Source organism: Eptesicus fuscus, chromosome 2 (genome assembly GCF_027574615.1).
Source record: "Eptesicus fuscus isolate TK198812 chromosome 2, DD_ASM_mEF_20220401, whole genome shotgun sequence".
Taxonomy (NCBI): Eukaryota; Metazoa; Chordata; class Mammalia; order Chiroptera; family Vespertilionidae; genus Eptesicus; species Eptesicus fuscus.
In genome coordinates this window covers 70,595,434-70,601,933 of record NC_072474.1, presented here as the reverse complement: position 1 = coordinate 70,601,933, position 6,500 = coordinate 70,595,434, and the positions used below count along the sequence as shown (strand labels likewise).

Sequence of the window (6,500 nt, the reverse complement as noted above, 5' to 3'; positions counted from 1 at the left end):
CGAGCAGGAGAAGCTGGTCCCTCTGAACTCCATCGCAGTAATGGCTTTCTTCGTTCATGCTTCAGCAACCTACAGAGTGCTGTGCCAGTTATTAGCTCCTTGGACCATGCCAGTCTGAAGATAGGGCAGGAAGGCATAGCTATGACCATTTTACAGAGAGGTAAAATAATTTATCCAGGATCACAGTGATAGTAAAAGGTGAAGATGGTACAAAAAACAAGGTCTTCTGATCTCCAATTTCACTGTCATTCTGGCCCTGTAAAAAGCAGCATAACAATCACATGGAGCTAATCAGAAATCTAGTTTAGAGTTTCATTTGGAGAACCAGAAATTTTGGTAAAATAAAATTCTTGGGTTCTGACAGAACCATTAGATTGACTCTGTTCACAGTCTGAGAGGCCAGACAGTAAGAAAAAGAACTCTTTTGAGCCCTAACCAGTTTGGCTCAGTGGATAGAGTGTAGGCCTGTGGACTGAAGGGTCCCAGGTTTGATTCTGATCAAAGGCATGTACTTGATTGTGGACACATCCTCAGTAGGGGGTGTGCAGGAGGCAGCTGGTCGATGTTTCCCTCTCATCGATGTTTCTAACTCTCTATCCCTCTCCCTTCCTCTCTGTAAAAAATCAATAATATATATATTTTTTTTAAAAAAGAACCCTTTTGAAACACTTTCCACTTGGCTTCCAGGATACCACATTCACCTGGTTTTCCACCTGCTTCTCAGTCTCTTGCTAGACATTCCTGCATATCTCCCATCCCCCACCTCTGATTTATAAATGTTGGAGTGCCTCCACTTCTCGATCTTGAAACTTTTTCTCTATATAGCCACTCCCTACTTTATTTCATAAGGTCTTATACCTTTAGTTGCCATTTATATACTGGTTACTCCCAGCCTAGATATTTCTGCTGATTACCAGACTTCATTATCCAACTACCTATCTAACATCACTTGGATACCCACGAGACTTTCAAAGGTAACATGTTCAATCACTCATATCACCCCTGAAAAGTTGTTCCTTCTACAATGTTCCCATCTCAATTAAACTCAACCTCATCCTTCTTATAACTCAGGCCAAAAACCTGATATCATCCTCTGGGAGCGCTGAGGGACTCACTTTCAAGTGACTTGAAAAAAAGACTACCCTAAACTTTTTGCAACAATGGCAGGATCAATCATTTTGAAGAGATTATGCAGAAGAAAGAAAACTCCAGGGAACCAGAGTTAGATATAATATTACAATTTTCAAAAGGAAGATATTATAGGCACTGAATTTGACTTTGGTCAATTTTCAAACATATTTTATCCCACATGGTTACAAAACATTATAAAACATAAATGATGCTCATTATGTTTCAAGATGGATTTATTAAGAAGGAGACATAAAACATGGCTATCTATTAAATATCCTGTTTGGTTACCAGCTAACGGTAACTACCCCTCATATAAAACCAAACACAGACACTCCATTTGGTTTATCTAAATATCTGAGAGATATTTGAGAAAAGTCTTCCAAAAATTTCATATAAGCACAGCCCAGGGTCATTTAATGAAGGCATTTGGAATGAATCCCTTGTGATAGGATAATAGACAATTCTAGATAAGCATTTTTATTATACTCATCGGGATATAGGAAACATACATAAAAAGCACAATCAGTGGAATGGTGACTTTTCCATTCAATCTCGCAAATGAGAGCAATGATTTCCATTATTCTGAGGATGGCAGAAATGATACCAAGGAAATATATGTCAGGTTCCTGGCCCTCAACTTGATATAAAGAGCAATTCACATTCTTTAAAAAAGATAAAAGTCAATACTTCACTAATTAGTCAACCGTTAATTATTGAAAAGAATTTTTGTGTCTAGTAATATATAAGGTGTTGTGGAATATATAAAGAAAGGGTAAAATATATTGCCATTTTCAAGAAAATTAGAAGAGAAATTTGAAATTATGGAGACATTTAAAAAATAATTCAAAGCTTTAGTAGTTAGGGTTCTTTGATTTTTATAGAACATAAAAGAATTTTGGCTTAAGAAGAAATTTTTAGGAAGGATATGGGAGGTTAGATAGAATTAACGTAAAAGCCAAAGAACCAGGAAGTCCTGGTGACTTAGCTGTGTTCTACTTTTAGAAGGTGAAGTTTTAAAAATCATAGCATTATTATTTCTTGGGTGCCTGTGGTCTGACACAGCATCCAATTGCCTAGCTGGGATCATGGATTCACCTCTTGGTCAGGAGGGCAGTGCATTTTGCTTGAGAAGCCACCAAATTTGTATCTAACGGGAGAAAATTTTCCCCTAAAGAAAAACCAGAGTGTCACTACCAGAGGAAGAATAAATGAATCCTGAACAGATAAACAGAAGTCCCCCATATATACCAAATAGTATCGTATCAAACAATTTAGAGAAAGATTTCCTTAATAGGGAAACTTTTATTGGGGAGATAGAACTTTAACTGGACCTTGGAAAATGGACAGGATTTTGATATGCTAAGGGAAGTCTGTCGGACAGGGAAGAATAATCAGCAAAAACACCCAAAAAATCATAGTATGTTTAAGGTATGCCAGGGAGACCATCTTGACAGTAGAATAGGATCTCTATTTGGAAATAGTTAAGTATTTAGTTTGAAGGACATTCAAAGCCATACTGAGACGATAAACCTCACATTAATGGAAAATGAATATCATTTAAAGCTCTTGATCAGAGGAGCGACAGCATTAAATTGGTGTGGTCAGCAGAAAAATGCCTCCTCATCCCCGCCATTCTCCAAGATGTCCATGTCCTATTCAATGACTATGTCATCTTACATGGTAGAAGGGACATGGCAGATGTGATTAAGGTTACATATCTTGAAGTCAGGAGGTCCTATGACAACACTATGAGATATAGAACTACTTTTATGAGACTAATTTCTCAGATGAGAAAATAGGTACACAGTAACTTGCACAAGATTGTATGGGTAGAGATAAAAATAAGATAGTAACACATATATGCTTTAGCTTCAGGGCTGCTTTATCTGGAGTGGTCAGGGAGGTATGTCTGTGGAGGTAACATATGAACAGGGACATATAACAGTAAAGCGAAAGCCATACAAACATGTGGAGCCAAAAATATTTTTACCTGGAACAGCAAGTACAAAAATGCTAAAGTTTAAAGGGTAGTATGGTCAGTGTGGCTGGAGCATGCTCAATGGTCAGTGTCAAGAGAAGTCAGAGAGATATGCAAGGATAGGCAATTTAGGGAGCAAAGACTTCGGTAGAGTTTCTTTTATTAAAAATGCAATAAGCTATTAGATGATTGGGGATAGGGTGTTGGTATAATTTGTATTTTGAAAAGGCCAGTTTATTTGCTCTGTGGAAAGTAGACTAAAGATGGGCAAGACAAGGAAGAAGAGGTAGAGGGTTATTTTAATCATCAGCTTAATAATATGGCTAGGGATAAAGATGTATTGGTACAGGTGATGAGAAGTGGTTGAACTTGGGGCTACATTTAGAATACACTTCATATCACCAGGACTTACTGATGGTTATAACCAGGAAAGCAACTAAAGTAACCCAATGGCATGAAAACCAGGAGAAAAAATAAAACAAGGTTTACAATAGCAGTCAACACTGTCAAGTACAAGAGAAATGTAGAAAAAACTGAGGTAGGGAAAAAATGCCACTGGTTTTGACTTCTGAATGTCATGAAGGTTTAACAAGTGTTTTGGTGGATGATGGGATGGAGGGTTAGATTGCACTAGATTGAAGGAGTTGGTGGTGACTGCTGGTGGAAAATACTTACCCTGGATCTTGGCTGTGAAGGAGAATAGAAATGAAAAGCTCTCAACTATTCAATAATGACGTAGTTTTTCTCTTTGGACTTTTCTGTGTTTGTTAGAATCAATAGTAAAAGAAAGTTGACATCAGAGAGGAGATTAATATTATTTGTTAATATAGAAGTGGGAATAACGAATGCATTTCAGTTCTTCAAGTCGTCTCTGGCACTCATACCACAGATAACTGAGAGTTGGCTCTCACCCCAAGTTTCAGGAAAGCGACCAATCAATGCATGTGAGTCATGTACTTACATAAGATGAAGTCAAGATTACAGGAGGAGGATATTGCTGTGGGAATATAAATAAGCCGCTTATCACTGGGTAGGGCCTCTTTATAAAACATGGGTTGGGCTGTGGAACAGAAAGTTGAACTGAAGAATATGCTCAGGAGCTATCTTGAGAATTTGTTCCCCCTCCAATGCACATGATGGCTCCTGATCTGTTGTTAAAGACATGTAATTTAGAAATCCTGAGTAGGAAGTTTCCGTTAATGGGTATAAATCATAGTTGGCTTCTCAGAGTTAACAATTTGCTCCCCATGTTATGCATACTGGGAACCCTAATGAAGGCTTGGAGTAGAAATAAATTGCCTCATTATCACATTGTTTCTGCCTTTTTAATTGGTGCTTCAGTCTCCAACAGTCCATAGCTTCCATTGTACTATTCGGTAGGTTGGTATCCAAACTCTAGCAGTTCATATGATTATGATTAATATATATTTGTCTTCTGATTATTTGTCATTCTGTGGTACTTAGTAGAAGAGTTCAATATTAACTACTAACATGATAATATAAGTAATAATTCCACATTCGGACCAATCTAGCATGTAAAAATGCCCAAAAACAAGACTATAATAGACATAGTATTTGCCTTGTTAGCATGTGCATGCATGCGCACGCGAACACACACACACACACACACACACACACGCACACACACACACACACAAGTACACATTATTTTTATAGCAATACACAGATAAAACTACAATCAATTACATTTAGAGTTGCATGACAAAGAAAATATCTTTTTTTAAAAACACAGAAATCATTTCTAAATCCAGGCCCATACGATCTGAAATTTAGGTCCTTAAAAACATGTAAGAAACTAAACTAACCTTGGAAATCCAATCATGAGAGAAATCATAGAATTCCTTTATAAGTCTGGGACATTACATTGAGAAAATGTAAATTTATCAAATAATAAAAGAAGTGTGCCTTTTTCATAGATTATAATACATTCTTACCAGGATGCACAGCATTTGAGTTCAGCCTTGATATTTTCATCAGGAAACAAACCCAACAGGTCATGCCCCTTTATAACAGCCACACATCGGACTATAGCAATGGTAAAAGGATTTCCTGCTAATGGTTTGCAAACTGACCCTGGTAAATAGAGGGCAAGTAGAGACCTAAGAAAGATGCAGACCACTACGGATTGTAGGTGACAATTTTAATAAGCAAGGGACTTCCATAGAAGGCTCATCTTGGGAAGCCACAAGATGAGATCTCTGTACCCACCCACCAGAATCATAAAAGTTTGTATAACTTATATAGAGGTGTACTGTTCAGATGGTCTCAGCAACACCTTACTTACTCAAAGCTACATCCTTGAAAATGGCTCCTACCATGGGAACCGTGGGCAGAACTACATGCCAAAGTCAGACAGGAAGGATGTGAGGCTGGATTTGTCATTGGTAAGGAAGTAATTGACGCACATCTTAGCCAGGGGAGGGGGGCACTTGGTATTTTTGTGATTGCAGCACACCCTGTCTCTGTGTTGACACATGATTGGAAAGTGGTTTATTTTTGTCATGTTTCAGGGCCCTCTCTGACTCTTCTTGATTCTCTGTGGGTATAGCTTATATTCAGTCCTAGCTGTGAGTTGCCAGATGTCAGGGTTTCTTATTTTATTTTACTCTTACTTTTTAAAAAATATAACTTTATTGATTTTAGAGAGGAAGGGAGAGGAAGAGAGAGATAGAAACATCAATGATGAGAGAGAACCATTGATTGGCTTCCTCCTGCATGCTCCCCTAGTGGGGGTGGAGCCTACAACCTGGGTATGTGCCCTTGACTGGAATCGAACCCGGGACCCTTCAGTCCACAGGCTGACGCTCTATCCACTGAGCCAAACCGGCTATGGCTTATTCTTACTTTTTTTTTTTTTTTTGCAACTAATTTATTCTTCCATTTAAGTATGAGTTTCAAGATACTTCTGGCACTGTGTGAAGTGCAAGGTATGGATTAGAAAAGAAGACATGCAGGTGAAGCTCAGGTAACAATAGTGATTAAGAGTATGGCTTTGTTGCAAGTAACACTCTGTGGCAGATGGTCAAAACTGACAGAATTTGAGCTTGCTATAGCAACAAAGTCTAACCTATTCCAGTGCTCTCTCCTTTGTGCGACAAGCCATTCTATAAACTTAGACAGTGTTAAAAAAATACATATGGGTTTGGAGTCAAAGACCCAGGTTTAAATCCTGGCTTATCCCTTACTGTCTCCATGGGTAAGTTATTCAATATCACTAACTCTCAGTTACCACATCTGTAAATAGGAATAATAGCTCCCTCAGAAAGTTGTTACTGATAGTAAATGTGTTAGTTATTCCCTTAGACCAGTGGTCAGCAAACTCATTAGTCAACAGAGCCAAATATCAACAGCACAGCGATTGAAATTTCTT

General features: G+C 38.0%; 1 non-coding gene across 1 annotated transcript; it reads left to right on the top strand.

Annotated features, from left to right (window-relative positions):
• The first annotated feature begins 6,129 nt into the window (after positions 1-6,129).
• Positions 6,130-6,251, top strand: LOC114232295 (small nucleolar RNA SNORA28). The gene has a single exon (XR_003618331.2). It is a non-coding gene; the product is annotated as a small nucleolar RNA SNORA28 (small nucleolar RNA).
• Positions 6,252-6,500: the final 249 nt, after the last annotated feature.